Genomic DNA, 19,007 nt, shown 5'->3' on the forward strand with positions numbered 1-19,007 from the left:
TAAGACTCCTGAATAGCTAATCAAATGACTACCCAGACTATTTGCATTTCCCCCCCACCCCCTCTTTTACGCTTCTGCTACTCTCTGTTTATTATCAATGCGTATTCACTTTAACTCTACCTACATGTAAATATTACCTCAATTACCTCGACTAACCTGTGCCCCCGCACATTGACTCTGTACCGGTACCCCCTGTATAGAGCCTCTCTATCGTTATTTACTGCTGCTCTTTAATTACTTGTTATGTTATTTTTATTTTATGTTTTCCTTATTTATTTTGACTGAACACTTATTTTTCTTAAAACTTCATTGGGCTTGTATGTACGGTAATCATTTCACTGCAAGGTCTACACCGGTTGTATTCGGCGCATGTGACAAATAATATTTGATTTGATTTGAATTGAATATGTTACATCTAGTCTTTAGGCCCTGCTGGAATGTTAGTAGTGTTGCAATTTTCCAAAAGCTCCAAATGCCAGTGTTCTAAATCATCTGGAAAACCTTGACAGTTCTGCAAGACTATGAAGCTGCTATTCTGCTAGTACATTGTTGAGAAAGTGCCTGGTCAGTCAGTTTCACACCCAAAGGAACCTCCTCACTAAGTTGTAAAAATAACATCCCATCTTTACCTTCGACTTTCAACAATCAGATTTTTTTCTCATTGATTAATGTCTTTGATTGTTCTCAGAAGCAGCGATAACTCATATATTTTTCTGATTTGTTGTTTGATTGATGACACTTTGGATTGAACAGTTGCAAGCACTCTCAGCATTTTCCTTCTGGAAATAAATAACGTCATAAATCCAAATATATATATGTATATATATTTTACCAGCACAGAGGGGCCGGCCAATGCGTGAACTCAACCATATGGGAAGCATTTACTTCACTCTACGCATGTGCAGTGTTATTCAATTGAGTCTTTGGTTGTGTTCAATCTGGAGATGAGTGTTATGTGGACTAAGCATGTATGGAGGTGTGTGTGTGTGTGTGTGTGTGTGTTCCGTTTGAATAATTTTTGTACCACATACATACTGTAACTGCATTTACAGTGTCACAACTATCTTTATCAAGATGATATATTTCCATTATCTCATGTTTGACACAAGAATGAAAGTCTATGTAGAGTATAAAATGCCTTTCACCTGGGAATAATTGCTTTGAGAAAGATATATTTCAGATAAGCATGACCATGTAAAAGGCAGGAGGTTAAAATACGCCATCTGTCTGGGAAAGTCTTTTGTAGGGAAAGTCTTTATGGATAGGGACTCCATTGGAGCAGTTTGAGCTTGGTACCAATCTCAACAATAGAAGGAACACTCATTCAAGGCATGATTCATTTAACACCCTGTCCCATTGTTGCAGCTTTTATTGAAAACTAGCTCCATTGTGTAGCCATGTCATGAACAATGGCTGTGTAATGACTCACGCCCATTTCTTTATAGTACTCACAAAGAGTTCCAATTTGACATTGACAGTCAACCATTTAAAAAGAAGGCAGACAATGAAACAAGATCAAGAGATCAAGTCTCCATAGATCAAGTCTAACTCACAAAGCCCCTTGAAGTAGAACAAGAAGGTGTTTATGTAACATACCGTATCAAAATACCATTCCTGGTGTTGCCATAGTTTTTTGTTCACTGAACAGCCTACTATGTGGTGCTTGATGTTATACATTTTATTTGATTGTGAGAATACATATTTCGTCTACCAGGGATGCATGGCAGGACCATAGAATAGAAGCAGAGGGGGATTACATATAGACATTGGTAGCATTTAATATAGCTTTTTTTCACTGATCCCCTGTAGTAATCATACTACTGTGGGATTTTCATATCAAAGACCATAGTGACGCTCTTTGAATACGACAACAGCATAACTATGAATGTCCAACACAACAATATAACAGTGTGAATATTTTCAGAGGTTATCTGTTGGCATTAGTGTAAATGTCAGTGGGCTGTTAGTTACAGTATACAGATTAAGACCTTTACACAACACACAATTAACTAATGAGGTGGATCTGGTAGCTATTAGCAACGTGTTTCTGTTTTTGTGGGGCCTGGGAGGCATACAGCCATGTGGGGAGTAAACTCAGCCTGGATGACATCACCCCTATGGTAGGGGGGACCATCACATTAACAACCAGCAGAGAGAAGGACATAAAGGAGAACCAGGAGAACATTTTAGTTTTAACTAGTATATTAGTATGCAATGACAGGTTAAGGTTCAAGACATGGCTACACTGAGCTACAATTGAATTACTGTAACACCATTTCTTCCACAATGTGGGTGTTGCTCTTTTACTCCAAATGGGCCTTCAGACAAATTGTCTCTTGTAGGCATGTGGTCATTCTAAGGACAACTTATTTGCTACTGTAAATACTGTTACAATTAGCATTTCAACAAACTAATGGAAGAAATAACAAGTCTTAATTTTGTTCTTTATTAGTCCAAATGGACCTCCTGTTTCTAACATTCCATGAAAAGAGTGCCTTTTGCGTCCCTTTGATATTTAAAGTAGAAATTGTGCACCAATATTGAATTGTAAAGCTTGTTAAAGTCAATTAAGTGGCCTTTAATATAGACCACATGGAGAATTCAATAAATCTGAATTTTATATTAATAAAGACTTGCTAAAGTGCAAAAATGCACCATTTTGACATGTCCCTCCATGCACCCTCTTTCAAAGAAACATTGAACATCTAATAGTCAAATCATAGTGTAAAAGCAGCTTTTTGGCCATTTGCCGGTGTTTTTGTGGGCAGGTCGAGCGTAACACGTCAACCCTATTACGTATAGATAGACAGGCTATAAATGTAGAAGAAAAATAATTATTGTGAATTTTACAAAAGGATTTACTTCCAATGATGGCCTACCCCGGCCAAACTCTAACGACGCTGGGCCAATTGTGCACCGCCCTATGGGACTACCAATCATGGCAGGATGTGAATTGAACCAGGAATTGAACCAGGGTCTATAGTGATGCCTCCAGCACTGAGATGCAGTACTTAGACCCCTGCGCCACTCGGGAGCCCCAAAATTAAGCGTGCATTCATTTTCCACTCCCTGTTGCACACAACAAGCTTCCATTCCTCCTGTCACAAGGGGATTAATGGCTGATTTAAGATGAAATCATCAACCCTGTTACGGTCAATCCTGTTACTTTATTTTTAACTTAACTTTATTTGGTACTTAATAGGCACTTACTGTAGACATTCTTTTTAATTTAACCTCAAGGTAAACTCTTTATGACAGAATTAATAAAATAATAACATTTGGTGAAATCCATAAGAAAAAAATATGTTTACCTCTCAGAAAACCGAATTAATGGAACGACCCAGACTCCTTGTTTAGGGCCAAACGCTACGCCACGCCCACGGACGTTAGTTTCTTCTCCGCAATGAGTCTGGATCTGAATACCTCCCCAACCCTTCACCAAATGCGATCACATTAGAGGCCATCTGATTGGTCCAGAAACCAATGGGTTGGTCCAGAGCCAGAACACACATGAGTAAAACAGAGTTTTGAAAATGTGTCATTGGCTTTGATACTCTGATTGTTTAGAGACGATCCAATCTTTGATGACCTTGTTTTGTACAACGCTCCTCGTGCCCCTTGTCACCACAAATTACTTCAATGATGTCAGTCTCAGACTAAAGTATTTACAGTGGCTTGCAAAAGTATTCACCCCCCTTTGCATTTTTCCAAGTTGGATGGGTTACGCTGGTGTACAGCAATCTTTAAGTCATACTACAGATTCTCAATTGGATTGAGGTCTGGGATTTGACTAGGCCATTCCAAGACATTTAAATGTTTCCCCTTAAACCACTCAAGTGTTGCTTTAGCAGTATGCTTAGGGTCATTGTCCTGCTGGAAGGTGAACCTCTGTCCAAGTCTCAAATCTCTGGAAGACGGAAACAGGCTTCCCTCCAAAATTTCCCTGTATTTAGTGTCATTTAGCGTTTCCCAGTCCCTGCCGATGAAAAAACATACCCAAAGCATGATGCTGCCACCACCATGCTTCACTGTGGGATGGTGTTCTCGGGATGATGTTCGGGGTTTGGTTTGCGCCAGACATAGCGTTTTCCTTGATGGCCAATTTTAGTCTCAACTGACCAGAGTACCTTCTTCCATATGTTTGGGGAGTCTCCCACATGCCTTTTGGCAAACACCAAATGTGAATGCTTATTTTTTTCTTTAAGCAATGGCTTTTTTTCTGGCCACTCTTCCGTAAAGCCCAGCTCTGTGGAGTGTACGGCTTAAAGTGATTTAACGGTGCTCCGTGGGATGTTCAAAGTTTATGACCCAACCCTGATCTGTACTTCTCCACAACTTTGTCCCTGACCTGTTTGGAGAGCTTCTTGGTCTTCATGGTGCCGCTTGCTTGGTGGTGCCCCTTGCTTAGAGGTTGCAGACTCTGGGGCCTTTCAGAACAGGTGAATATATACTGAGATCATATGACACTTAGTTTGAACACAGGTGGACTTTATTTAACTAATTATGTGACTTCTGAAGGTAATTGGTTGCACGAGATCTTATTTAGGGGCTTCATAACAAAGGGGGTGAATACATATGCACACACCACTTTCATTTTTATTGTATTTTTTATTTTTTTAAATCAACTTTTTTTTTTCATTTCACTTTACCAATTTGGACTATTTTGTGTATGTCCATTACATGAAATCCGATAAAAATCCATTTAAATTACAAGTTGTAATGCAACAAAATAGGAAAAACGCCAAGGGGGATGAATACTTGAACCTTCTATTCCCTTGCAAGATAACCTAGGACAAATGTGGTACTAGCAGGATATGGTCATTCTAAGGACAGACCATTGATGATTGTACATGCTTATCCTGTTTCCTTAGCAATTAAAGGCATGACCAAGTCAACCAACTGTTTGAGGACATTGTTTAAAAGTGTCCAATAGTGCTTCAGTCACACTCTTTCAGGGTTAAGGTTCAATAACCTCTGATTGGCTTCTTAATAAGGAGTCTCTGGTCTTTTAACAATGAATGTAGTTTTACAACAACTAGGAGAAGCCTAGATACCATATGAGCTCAGTATATGTCATGTTAAGGAGTTTCATTATAGCAGAGCTTGTAAAAAGTCTACGAGGTGCTTAGTATTTCTACAGTGATTTCTTCAGAGTCTGGGTGCTTTCTGACAATGCATGAGTTAACACTGTGTGAACACACACACACACACACACACACACACACACACACACACACACACACACACACACACACACACACACACACACACACACACACACACACACACACACACACACACACTGCATTTACAGGGCTGGGGGGGAAATCATTAGCCACAGCCTCAAATTAATTTACCTGACAGTCGCAGTGAGGACTACAGGGGTAAAATAACTCCCAGCACTCCTCACATTACAATTCCCTCTATGACCGGGTTGACCGCACCTCATCAACTAATCAAAACAGCAGCCCTATGCCAGTGGATCAAAACAACCAGGAAGACTTAGGAAAGGGAGGTTTGGGATGCTAGTGGGGAGGGAGAGAAAAATAAAATAAATACAAATCAAGAACCTAGTAGGGAAGAGAGAGCGATTTGATGCCTCTTTCAGTAGTTCCCCCTGTTTGATTAACGGTTAGAGAGCCTCCCATGAGGTAAGCAGGAGACACACACACAGAAAGTGCTTTTTCTAATCAGATCCAGACACCCAGCCGGGTTCTGCTCACCACGTTCTGACCTCCACTTCCTCTGCACTCACAGAAGATAGAGAAGGAGAGAGATGCAATAGGGAGAAAGAAAAATCAAGAAACATGGCAAAATAGCAAGAGATAAATAAATGTATGTGTAAGCCAGGAGTGCTTTACTTTTCATTTGACTTCCCGAATGCGGGGAAAGAGGGGAAAACCCAATCCAGCCCATTCCTGCTGTGGGAACACTGTATGAATGCTGTATGAATGCAGTGTGAAGGCTGCAGGAAGCCTGTAAGAAGCCTGTAGGAACACTGTAGGAATGCTGTGTAAGGCTGTAGGAAAGCTGTGGTAACACTGTAGGAATGCTGTAGGAATGCTGTAGGAAAGCTGTGGTAACACTGTAGGAATGCTGTGTAAGGCTGTAGGAATGCTGTAGGAATGCTGTAGGAAGGTTGTGGGCTGAGACAATTGGATTAGCAGTGATATTATTCTGCTTGATGAGGGGGTTAATGAGAGGCAGGTGGTACAGCACCATAGCAGCTCTGTTGATTTGGAGTGTGAGTGTGTGTGTGTGTGTGTGTGTGTGTGTGTGTGTGTGTGTGTGTGTGTGTGTGTGTGTGTGTGTGTGTGTGTGTGTGTGTGTGTGTGTGTGTGTGTGTGCTTGTGTATGAGCATGTGCGCTCGCATATGTGTGTGCATGCTTTTGTTTGTGTGTGTGTGTGTGTGCATGCTTGCGGTTTTTACAGAGGAGTTGTAATAGCTAGCAGCTTCGCTGCACTGCGCTCCCTCATCTCATCAAACCCATTTAGGTGATAAGAGAAATTATTAGCAGAAACCCACATCTTTCTGGTCGACTGGATCTAGCCTCTAAAGGAATTCCAAACAGAGAACTCAAGAAAACGAAGGATTTAAAATGCAGATCTGCCATCTGGAGAAGAAGAATTTAGATTTGGGATTTGGGGAGTGTGTAAGAATTCTCTATGTAAATCAGCCTCTTAACAGTATAGTCAGTTTCATACAGCCGTGGTGATTTACATGGATGTCACAGGCAATCATTGCAGAGCAGAAAAATCCCCTTCCATTTTGACAATCAGTACACCATCCACTTGACTCCATTCAGTATTCACAGTTGTAAATATTAATGTTAGACTATGACACCGAGGCCAGCCTTATGAGTTTGGCTAGTGTGTGTGTGTGTGTGTGTGTGTGTGTGTGTGTGTGTGTGTGTGTGTGTGTGTGTGTGTGTGTGTGTGTGTGTGTGTGTGTGTGTGTGTGTGTGTGTGTGTGTGTGTGTGTGTGTGTGAGTGTGTGTGTGTGTGTGTGTGTGTGTGTGTGTGTGTGTGTGCGTGCATCACAGGAGGTTTGTGGCACACCTTAATTGGGGAGGACTTGCTCATGGTAATGGCTGGAGTGGAATAGGTGGAATGGTATTAAATACATCAAACACAGTGTTTGATTCCATTCCAATCGCTCTGTTCCAGCCATTATTATGAACCGTTTTCCCTCAGCAGCCTCCACTGGCATGCATACATGCTTGTCTGTTTTATTGCCCATGTGTGTGCCTCTGTCTGTTTGAATCTATGGGTGTTGAATAGGGTTATGGTATTTCAGAGAGACAATAGTAATTCCATTAGTAGTCTCAGTTCTGTCCCTCAGTGGAGAGACCCCCAGGCCTCGGCCATGGCAGCCACACAGATAGTTCTCATACAGGCTGCTCTCCTCACACTCATCTGCATAGAGCAGTCAGGCTGGGTATCTGTGTAAGCACTTTGTGACAACTGCTGATGTAAAAAGGGCTTTATAAAATACATGTGATTGATTGATTGACAGGAGAGGCCAAACCAACATCACAACCATCACCATCGTCACCACCAGTACAGGACCAGTAGCAGAATCACGACCTGCATTTCCTCTCAGTACCCCTGGTTAGGTAGGCCTACACAGACATTATCATCAATCACCTTTATCACCATCCTCTCTGGCATACACCGACATGATATCCACCTTAGCTTGGTTTACCCCTTCTTCTGTCTCCCTTTCCAAACTGAGTTTGGCGGTAGGCAACTTTTGAGTTGAGGAATCAGGCTTATGGAAAAACCACATGAATTTCACATGTGAAGTGTTCCAAAAACACATGTTTTCATGTAATCACATGTGATCTTAATTGAAGTTAATGTGATAATATGTGACAACATGTAAAGCAACATGTGATAACATGAAACTACACGTGAAGTGTTCCAAAAAAATGAAATGAAATGTTGTGGTTGTATGTATGCTCTGGATAAGAGCGTCTGCTAAAGGACTAAAATGTAAATGTCAAATGGTAACATGAAGTCTGTATCGTTCTCTAAGTAATCTCCCTCCTAAGATGGTCAGCACTTTATACTGTGACAGATTGGAAAATCATATTGTGTGTAGTAGCATAAAGTGAAAGGGACTCCATCAATTGAAAAGCCATAACTATATCTACCCTGTAAAGCTCTATGTTGCCCTTTCATTCATCCTTCATCACACCTCCCTCTAGCCAGGAATGTTACACCGGAGCCATTTTGAAACCAGAACTCACGAGGTGATTGGCCATTTAGAGCGAAAAGAGGACCAGATGGCAGGAAGAGCAGGTCCAGATGGGACTAATTGGCCAAAGCTATGAGGTTAGCACCGAGACACCCTGAAACTAAGCTCAATGACACCTCAGAAGGACCAAAATGACTCAGAACCTCTGTGTGAAGATTACGAATCTGCTAGACAGATAGACGAGGAGGATGGAGGAGCAGGCGTGGTAAAACGATGGTACGATGGCTCTTGAGCATTCAATCAGTACTAATGAGTGTGTTAATAATGGGCTTGCTGAAGCCAATGTAAGCGTTTTAATATCGAGTGTGTGTGGAGAGGGAATTAGTCATCAGCAGACAGCAGGGAGCTGAAGGCAGAGGCAGCCATCTCAGACACTCCACCAAAGCCTGCAGGATTTTCACGACAACTCGTTGAAGACACAGCATTCAACATTTCGCCCCAGACAAAAGAAATGTGTCTTCCCCCCAAACATCCCTCTGCTTCAAAATTACAGTGCATTCGGAAAATATTCAGACCCCTTCCCTTTTTCCACAAAGAACAGAAATACCTTATTTAAATAAGAATTCAGACCCTTTGCTATGAGATTTTAGCTCAGGCAAATCCTGTTTCCATTGATCATCCTTGAGATGTTTCTACAACTTGATTGGAGTCCACCTGTGGTCAATTCAATTGATTGGACATTATTTGGAAAGGCACACACCTTTCTATATAAGGTCACAGTTGACAGTGCATATCAGAGCAAAAACCAAGCCATGAGGTCAAATGAATTGTCCATACAGCTCCGAGACAGGATCGTGTTAGGAAGGTTACCAAAAAATGTCTGCAGCAATGAAGGTCCCCAAGAACACAGTGGCCTCCAACATTCTTAAATGGAAGAAGTTTGGAACCACCAAGACTCTTCCTAGAGCTGGCCACCAAGCCAAACTGAGAAGGGCCTTGGTCAGGGAGGTGACCAAGAACCCAATGGTCACTCTGACAGAGCTACAGAGTTCCTCTGTTGAGATGGGAGCACCTGCAGCACTCCACCAATCAGGCCTTTATGGTAGAGTGGCCAGATGGAAACCACTCCTCAGTAAAAGGCACATGACAGCCTGCTTGGAGTTTGCTAAAAGGCACCTAAAGGACTCTCAGACCATGAGAAACAAGCTGCTCTAGTCTGATGAAACCAAGATTGAACTCTTTGTCCTGAATGCCAAGTGTCTCATCTGGAGGAAACCTGGCACCATTCTTACGGTCAAGCATGGTGATGGTAGTGTCATGCTGTTGGGATGTTTTTCCACTGGCAGGGACTGGGAGACTAGTCAGGATTGAGGGAAAGATTAATAGAGCAAAGTACAGAGAGATCCTTGAAGAAAACCTGCTCCAGAACGCTCAGGACCTCAGACTGCGGCAAAGGTTCACATACCAACAAGACAACAACCCTAAGCACACAGACAAGACAATGCAGGAGTGGCTTCTGGACAAGTCTCCGAATGTCCTTGAGTGGCCCAACCAGAGCCCGGACTTGAACCTGATCGAACACCTCTGGAGAGACCTGAAAATAGCTGTGCAACAACACTCCCCATCCAACCTGACATAGTTTGAGAGGATCTGCAGAGAAAAATGTGAGAAACTCCGCAAATACCGCTGTGCCTAGCTTGTGGCGTCATACCCAAGAAGACTTGATGCTGTAATCGCTGCCAAAGTTGCTTCAACAAAGTACTGAGTAAACGGTCTGAAAACGTATGTAAATTTATATTTTTTCATTTTTTATTATACAAAATCAAACCTGTTTTTGCTTTGTCATTATAGGGTATTGTGTTTAGATTGATAAGGGGAAAAATAAACTATTTAATCCATTTTAGAATAAGGCTGTAACGTAACAGAAAGTGAAAAAAGTCAAGGGGTCTGAATACTTTCCGAATGCATTGTTAGAGTCGGGCTCACATGGCTGCAGATGGGTTTAAAATGAGCTCAGATGATGTCTCTGTCAGGATCAGGTCTCCACTAGTAATCCATATATACTATAATACAACTTTTTTTATCTCCTCAAGGTGCAATTTATAGGGCATCATCTACAGCAGGGCTTTTCAAGCTATGGTCTGCGTACTGCAATTTATCAATCAATTTTTTTGAATTACTTATTTTAAGGAATTTTACATTACTTTTCACATTGCAAATGTTTAAAAATAATAATAGGCATTTAATATGTTACAAATTTGACCGGCAAGATATTTGATAAAAAAATATACAATCTACTGGTGGTTCTCAAAAGCTTTTGACAGTGATTTGGTGGTCCCCAGACTGGAAAAGGTTGGGAAGCACTGATCTAGAGTACAAGGGCCATCTATAAAGAACTACCCAGGTCCAAACCTTAACTGAAACACTAAAGGTAAAGTGACCCCAGTCCATTCGGTAAAGTTACGATTCGCAGCAGTAGTTCTTTCCACAGATCACACAGTTTATACCCCACGACTCAGCCATATTAATATTCTTCAGACCAAATATTTTAAAACTGCCCAATTTATCATTAGAACAATTCAATTAAAATGAAAGGTCCAAACTTATTGAGCAAATCAATCTATATGCCAGCTGGGGATAGTTGAGAATGCAAAGTCAATAACCGAAGCCCACTCCATAATCATTAATCTGATCAGCTAAGTGAGGGATGCATCCCTCTACATGAGTGTAGAGTGTCGCAGCTAATGTCCTCACCCTCTTCATTTCACTTCAATCAATTACCCAGTCAGGATGGATCAGTCTTCCACACTGCATTACCCTGTTTGAGGAACGCCTCTGCCAGGCCTGGGCTGTTTTGGCAGAGAGAGGGAGGAGAAAACTAAGGGAGAAAGTAAAGGGAGAGGGATGGAAGGATGGGGGGGTGAGGAACGAGAATAACCTCTATCACACCCTCATTAATCACCAGTGGGGTACCTTGGAAACACTGACTCCCTCCCACTCGTTCTCTCTTTATCAATCTCTCCCTCTCTCTCTTTCTCTCTTGCTCTCATTTCCTCTTCATAAACACTCTCTTCGTACTTGTTCTCATCCCTGAAAATCTTCAATTTTGCCTGCTACAGTTTGGGTTGGTCAGACTTGCTTCCCCCCACAATGACAGTGTCACCCTAACCCTAACCCTAGCCAACTGGGCAGACAGAGAGAGATGAGGTCCTATCAGGTCTTACCTGGCCATCAAGACTGTTGGGATTGTTCAGGAAGGTGCTACTGTGACATCCTCCTACTCTCTCCCATCTCTCTCTCTCTCTCTTCTCCTCTCTTGGGGGATGTTGTGTATCCATGGGTACAGGACGTGCTAGTGCACAACAGGGAGCTGCCACTACAGTCAGCTGACTACTCGGCAGGAACGTGTACCAGAAGTCACATGAGACACTGAATGAGCTGAAGGGCACATATACACACATGCTTGCACACATCCACTTTCTATAACTGAACAAATGAGCTCCAAAGGGTTGTACTTTAAGGAAAGAGCAGCTGATTTCCACCTGAGGCCCACAATTCCACACATATCCCCTCAGCTACACTGGAGGGGCAAGTGTCCTCAAACCATGACTGGATGACTGATCAGGACATAGCTCTGCACTCTAAGGCTTCCAATGGGGGTAACAGCATAGTCGTAAGAGATATCTGCTTCCACTGCTGTTCTAATGACATGAATAGAGAGAGAATTTAGAAAGTGAGAAACCTCAGGTAATAGGAATGTGAGGAAAACATTACGCAGGAGCAATATCCTCTTATTCTATCCTCATCTTCATCATGGGATATTCTTCTTATCGTAACACCTTAAAGGGATTATGAAGCAGTGGCACCTGTGTTTTCCTCCCTCCACCTGTGTTGAGCGATTCTCTCAGATGACTCTGCTCAGTGCTGTGACTGTAACTTTTGATGTGTCTGCAGTATGCTGTGTGAGTCTGGAGTCTGGGGCGGGTTCTGCGTCACACAGCTGACGGTAATGACTGCACCACTGCAGCCCACATCCTCTCTATTCTTCGATTCCTATTGTTACAGAAATAGAATCACAGAAATAGAATTGAATAGCCCCAACTAAACTTTGGGTAGGCATTCCACCATAGCAACTGGAAATGCCCATGCAAGAGTGTCAGCCTATATGTAAGTACATACACATGCATTGTACTAGTTTTCTTTAGCCATTAGACATGTTCTTACCCAAGTAATGTAAAGTAGGACTCGAAGCTTTGAACCTTTCATACTGAAGTCTTATTGAATAGAAAGACTCCAGTCCCCATAGTGTATACTTCTAATAATAAGTCTTATTGAATAGAAAGACTCCAGTCCCCATAGTGTATACTCCTAATAATAAGTCTTATTGAATAGAAAGACTCCAGTCCCCATAGTGTATACTTCTAATAATAAGTCTTATTGAATAGAAAGACTCCAGTCCCCATAGTGTATACTTCTAATAATAAGTCTTATTGAATAGAAAGACTCCAGTCCCCATAGTGTATACTTCTAATAATATTTCTGGACGGATATAAAAGGAAATTACACATTGGGGGATCAATGCCATAATACATCACACAGCAGGCAGAGATCCAAAAGATCATTTCCAGGGAGAAAAACAACCTAGATGAACCTGGATCTCCCACAGTACTTCCTGCCTAAGCATAATTCCCGTCCTAATTTAATCGGGCATTCACTAAGGGCGGTCTCATGGGGTCCTGTGTGGGACTAACTGTGTTGTGGTTCTGTGACAGTGACAGCTTTCCGTGAGCAGAGGTTTCCATGGGGCCCCAAACTTGTTCCAGAGACCTTTTTCGTGACGTTAGTTTAAAAAGGGTTTATACTGACCTACAGCCATAGGGATGAGTCACTGTCAGCACTAGCAGCAGTGTGACATGGACCATAGGCCTGATTAACTGAGTGGATTTTAATGCCCTGTGATTCATCTTCATAAAAAGATGAATACCCACTCTCACATAGATATTAGTTCTGTATGTGACAGTGTGCTGGCATCCTTGTTATTCCATGGACCCTGCACCTGGAGTTTGATGGATGTTCATTTTTAAATTGTGATTAATCAATACCACAATACATTTCAAACGTTCTTAGAAAAAATGGTTCCAAAAGGGTTCTTCGGCTTCCCAATAGGAGAACCAGGTAGAACTCTTTTGGGTTCCATGTAGAACCCTATGGGGAAAGGGTTCTACATGGAACCCAATAAGGTTGTACCTGGAACCAAAAATGGTTCTTCAATTGGTTCTCCTATGGGGACAGCCAAATAACAATTTTAGGTTCTAGATAGCACCTTTTTTCTGAGTGTACTCAAACTGGACAGTTGGATGCTTTGTGTGATGTATTGTTGTCTCTACCTTCTTGCTCTTTGTGTTGTTGTCTGTGCCCAATAATGTTTTGTGCTACTACCATGTTTTTGTCATGTTGTGTTGCTACCGGGATGAGTTGTTGTCTTAGGTCTCTCTTTATGTAATGTTGTGTTGTCTCTCTTGCCGTGATATATTTAGTCCTATATTTTTATTCAAATGTTTTTTTTTTAAATGTATCCCAGCCCCCGTCCCCAGAGGAGGCCTTTTGCCTTTCGGTGGGCCATCACTGTAAATAAGAATTTGTTCTTAACTGACCTGTGAAATAAAATGATTTAAAAAACCATCTGAAGGACCTACAGTTGAAGTCAGAAGTTTACAAATACTTTAGCCAAGTACATTTAAACTCAGTTTTTCACAATTCCTGACATTTAATCCTAGTAAAAAATTCCCTGTCTTAGATCAGTTAGGATCCCCACTGTATTTTAAGAAAGTGAAATGTCAGAATATTAGTAGAGAGAATGACTTATTTCGGCTTTTATTTCTTTCATCACAATCCCAGTGGGTCAGAAGTTTACATACACTCAATTGGTATTTGGTAGAAATGCCTTTAAATTGTTTAACTTGAGTCAACATTTTTGGGTAGCCTTCCACAAGCTTCCCACATTATGTTGGGTGAATTTTGGCCCATTCCTCCTGGCAGAGCTGGTGTAAATGAATCAGGTTTGTAGGCCTCTTTGCTCGCACGCGCTTTTTCAGTTCTGCCCACAAATGTTCTATGGGATTGAGGTCAGGGCTTTGTGATGGCCACTCCAATATCTTGACTTTGTTGTCCTTAAGCCATTTTGCCACAACTTTGGAAGTATGCTTGGGATCAATGTCTTTATGGAAGACCCATTTGCGACCAAGCTTTAACTTTCTGACTGATGTCTTGAGATGTTGCTTGAATATATCCACATAATTTTCCTCCTCATGATGCCATCTATTCTGTGAAGTGCACCAGTCCCTCCTGCACCAAAGCACCCCCACAACATGATGCTGCCACCCCAGTGCTTCACGGTTGGGATGGTGTTCTTCGGCTTGCAAGCTTCCCCCTTTTTTCTCCAAACATAACGATGGTCATTATGGCCAAACAGTTATATTTTTGTTTCATCAGACCAGAGGACATTTCTCCAGAAAGTATGATCTTTGTTCCCATGTGCAGTTGCAAACCGTAGTCTGGCTTTTTTTATGGCGGTTTTGGAGCCGTGGCTTCTTCCTTGCTGAGCGGCCTTTCAGGTTATGTCGATATAGGACTAGTTTTACTGTGGATATAGATACTTTGTACCTGTTTCCTCCAGCATCTTGACAAGGTCCTTTGCTGTTGTTCTGGGATTGATTTGCACTTTTCACACCAAAGTACATTCATCTCTAGGAGACAGAATGCGCCTCCTTCTTGAGCAGTGTGATGGCTGCGTGGTCCCATGGTGTTTATACTTGCGTACTGTTGTTTGTACAGATGAACGTGGTACATTCAGGTGTTTGGAAATTGTTCCCAAGGATGAACCAGACTTGTGGAAGTACACCATTTTTTTCTGAGGTCTTGGCTGATTTCTTTTGATTTTCCCATGATGTCAAGCAAAGAGGCACTGAGTTTGAAGGTAGGCCTTGAAATACATCCACAGGTACACCTCCAATAGACTCAAATGATGTCAATTAGCTTATCAGATGCTTCTAAAGCCATGACATAATTTTCTGGAATTTTCCAAGCTGTTTAAAGGCACAGTCAACTTAGTGTATGTAAACTTCTGACCCACTAGAATTGTAATACAGTGAATTATAAGTGAAATAATCTGTCTGTAAACAATTGTTGGAAAAATGACTTGTGTCATGCACAAGTAGATGTCCTAACCGACTTGCCAAACTATAGTTTGTTTGTGGAGTGGTTGAAAAACTAGTTTTAATGACTCCAACCTAAGTGTATGTTAACTTCCGACTTCAACTGTATATGGCAAAAACACACAGTGAAGGTTGCATAGAATTAATAATATTTTTGTATATTGTACTGTAGGAATGGAAAACTTGACAAGAAGAAAACAAACACAGAACACTCAGAAAAATGTGTGTGTGTAGGAGGGGACAAACAGAAATGATTCTGTTTGATTGACATGCCTGTGCTGTAGGTCCTACCAGAGACCTGCCTCTTACAGTGTTCATTGGCATGTGTGTGGTCCTTTACAATCTGAGGGGGCAAGCATGTTCCATTACATCACATCATGAACACATTAGCATGGCATGGCTTCTCAACATCTGGTTTGTGGTCTCTCCTGTAACTCGATCCATATCTCTCCATCATTCACTAGGCATCCTATCGACTGCAGGAGTGCAAGGTCGAGACACAGCCATTAATAACTGTCTTGTCATGCTACATTACATTATTAATCAGCTCAGTGATACCTCTGAGAACACACACACAAAGTATCCTCTGTCAGGTGTGTAACCCTCCAGTGTTACATTAGCCACAACATGGTCATTGAGCAGCCCCTTTCATTCAAAGCACAGAACAGTGAGCACACAGATTCAATAACCAACAGTGACCCAAGCAGGAATTGAACCCACAACTGTGGTGTTGCCAGCACCATTCACTAACCCATCCGAGCCACAGCCAATAGGCACTACAGATGCAGATAACTACAGTACAATGCTGCAGGAGGCAGAGCATTCAGGATCTCTGTGTCTTTTTCCACCCACCACCCTTCCAGAATCAGCCGTTTCTGTGGCGACAGAGCTGCGGGGAGAAGCGGAGGGGGTCGGAAGAGGGGGGGGGTCGATTCTGTGAAAGTGGAGAGACGACACTTCAATTACAGTGGGAGAGAGATGGAGGGGTGGAAGGAGGGGGGATAAAGGGATGTGAAAGGGTCAGTAGGGAGCTTACGCATCTCTCTGCATCTCTCAACATCTCTCAGATAGACAGACAGGAGTGGCAGAGGCTTGGCAGAGGCTGTGGCATTCCCAGCGTATTATCCAGAAGCTGCCTTTTCTCTGAAATCTGCAGTGGTCCTTGTTCTATATGAATGAAGGAAACAACATTCTCCACCATTTCCTCTCAGTCTATTCCTCTATGCTTCTACAGTAACTGACGTAAGAAACAGAAATGGCCTCAATCGATGTCTTCACACACTAAAATGGAGGAATTTCACACTGAATTGATGGTCTATTAAAAACAAACTCCAAAACAGTCAGAGCCTGCCAATAGCAATAGACAGTACCTAACAGAAAAATCTGCAGCAGAAACCCCCCAGAAGCATCTACAAGTGGTTAGTGCTAACACATTAGACATCACCACTGAACCCTTTCCCCATGCTGGCTTAGAAAGCCATTTATATGGCTTAGAAAGCGGAAATAGGAGGCAGTTATCAACTGTGTCACGGGCAAGATTACTGCAGTACAGTTCTCCATGCTCCACCCCTGCCCACACAGCTCAGTCCATAGGGATGGATCAGCCTTCATACAGTACAGAGGAGATGATCTAGACCCACAGTCACCCTGAGAACCAGAGGGACAGCTATACAGATATTGAGTTATACAGTTGACAGGCTGGCTGGACAGCTGTAAGGTACAGTAGCCTAGCTACGTGGATATTTGCATTCTGTCAGCTGGTCAGTGGTTTAAATCAGAGCAGCTGAAAAGACACTTGTGTGTTCATGTTTCATTACTCCTGAGCTAAGTCAGATAACAGTAATGTTGCTGCTGCTGTGTTCATCCACCCACTCTCTCTCTCCCTCTCGCTCTTTCTCACTGCCTCATTCTTTCTCTCTCACTGGAACGCACAAACACAGGCACAGGCACGAGCACACACAAGGGCACGTGCACACACACACACACACACACACACACACACACACACACACACACACACACACACACACACACACACACACACACACACACACACACACACACACACACACACACACACACACACACACACACACACACACACGTAGGTTGTAAGAGGGATGTAGCTCGATACATAACTTGCCATTCAAAAAGTAAACAGGATACATAAACAGAGAGACACACACACAAACATAAACATAAACATAGCATCCACACACACACCCATTGTCTGTGGCAGTTCATAATGGATACACCCTAAAAATGGTATCAGACTCATAAAACTTTCCACACTTTCCTTTGGTAATATCATCAGCATTAAACCTGTTCAGTCTTATTATAAACACTTCAGTGTTACATCTTTCTGAGTCATATAACACACCAAGAAACTAAGACGTCACATTCTCTCACCCAAGACGAATGAAAACAATACCAAAGATCAATTCATGAAGTTTTACGAGCACATTAAGCTGTGAACCAAAACACACCATACAATTATTTCCCTCTCTTTCTTTCGTTCTCTCCCTCAATTCAGTGGATACATATGTTTTATTGCCAAAACAGTTCACTACTGCAAATTGAAATCTCTCTCGCCCTCTCTCTCTGACTACAGACTACAGAAAAGCAGCAGACAGACTCACCTCTGTAATTATCTGTCTGTGGCTGCAGGGTTCCGCAGCTGTAGCTTTAGAGAGGTGGTGGACAGGAGGAACTCTCTCTTTTCACTCACAGTGTTGTCATGGCAGTGGTGTGGCAGAGGTACAGCACTGTTCACAGCTTACAGCTCACTGCTCTGTCTGTCTGTAGATCACTGAGAAAAACACCAGCTCAGCTCAGCCCCTGGCTCTGACTCTGACTGCAACGCAGCAGCAGCAGACAGATGAGAGGCACGACTGGAGCCTGCAAGCTCTGTCACCAGCTCAAGTCTCCCTCCCTCACTCTGTTATTCTCTCTCTTTCTCTCTTTATTTCTCCTCCAGGCGTGGTGTCTCTCCTCAAGGCTGCTCAGAGGTAAAGGGAGAAGAATACGACAACAGATCAGCACATTCAGGTTGTGTTGGCTTCCTTCACATGCATGGCATGTGTGTTATGAACTTTCTGTGAGCGCTAATGAGAGTTAGGCAAGCAGGCTCTCACTGAGAGATAGACTGATAGAAAGCTACTCCCACCTCTACCCCCCCTCTTCTCATCATCTCTCCAGCCTGTTAGAGAGTGAGTCATCGTCTCTGAGCCAATCACAACGCCACGAACTGCCTATGATTAAAATCACAAGGGTACTAACCAGGGCCGAGGCTCCACCACTGCTATCATGAGGGGAAGGGGATGAAACAAGGAGGGAAGGAGAGAAGGATAAAACAAGCAGAGACGAGGAAGGGGAAAGTCCGAGAGAACTTTTACGTACTTGTCGATTTTATGGGCGGATTCAGGATTCAGGATTCAGTGGACTCTGGTCATATGAGAGGTAGTCAGTGAATGACAGCTGCATTCCTCTTTGAAACTGTGTCTCAGTAGTCTGTCAGGGAAAGGGTTTCTCCTCTGATGCATAATTACATCAGGCACAGAAAGTGAAGGGGAATGCAGAGTCCCCTGGTGGA

At 42.5% G+C, this 19,007-nt stretch overlaps 1 protein-coding gene across 2 annotated transcripts in view; it reads right to left on the reverse strand.

The window, feature by feature from the left end:
• LOC112222261 (prickle-like protein 2) overlaps window positions 1–18,554 on the reverse strand; it is a 63,738-nt gene extending 45,184 nt beyond the window's left edge. For both annotated transcript variants that reach the window (XM_042304030.1, XM_042304029.1), the window contains exon 1: window positions 18,055–18,554. The gene's annotated coding sequence lies outside the window, so the exon portion shown is untranslated. The remainder of the gene's footprint in view (window positions 1–18,054) is intronic.
• Between the last annotated feature and the right edge of the window lie 453 nt (window positions 18,555–19,007).

Source organism: Oncorhynchus tshawytscha, linkage group LG22 (assembly GCF_018296145.1).
Source record: "Oncorhynchus tshawytscha isolate Ot180627B linkage group LG22, Otsh_v2.0, whole genome shotgun sequence".
In the NCBI taxonomy this organism is placed as follows: Eukaryota; Metazoa; Chordata; class Actinopteri; order Salmoniformes; family Salmonidae; genus Oncorhynchus; species Oncorhynchus tshawytscha.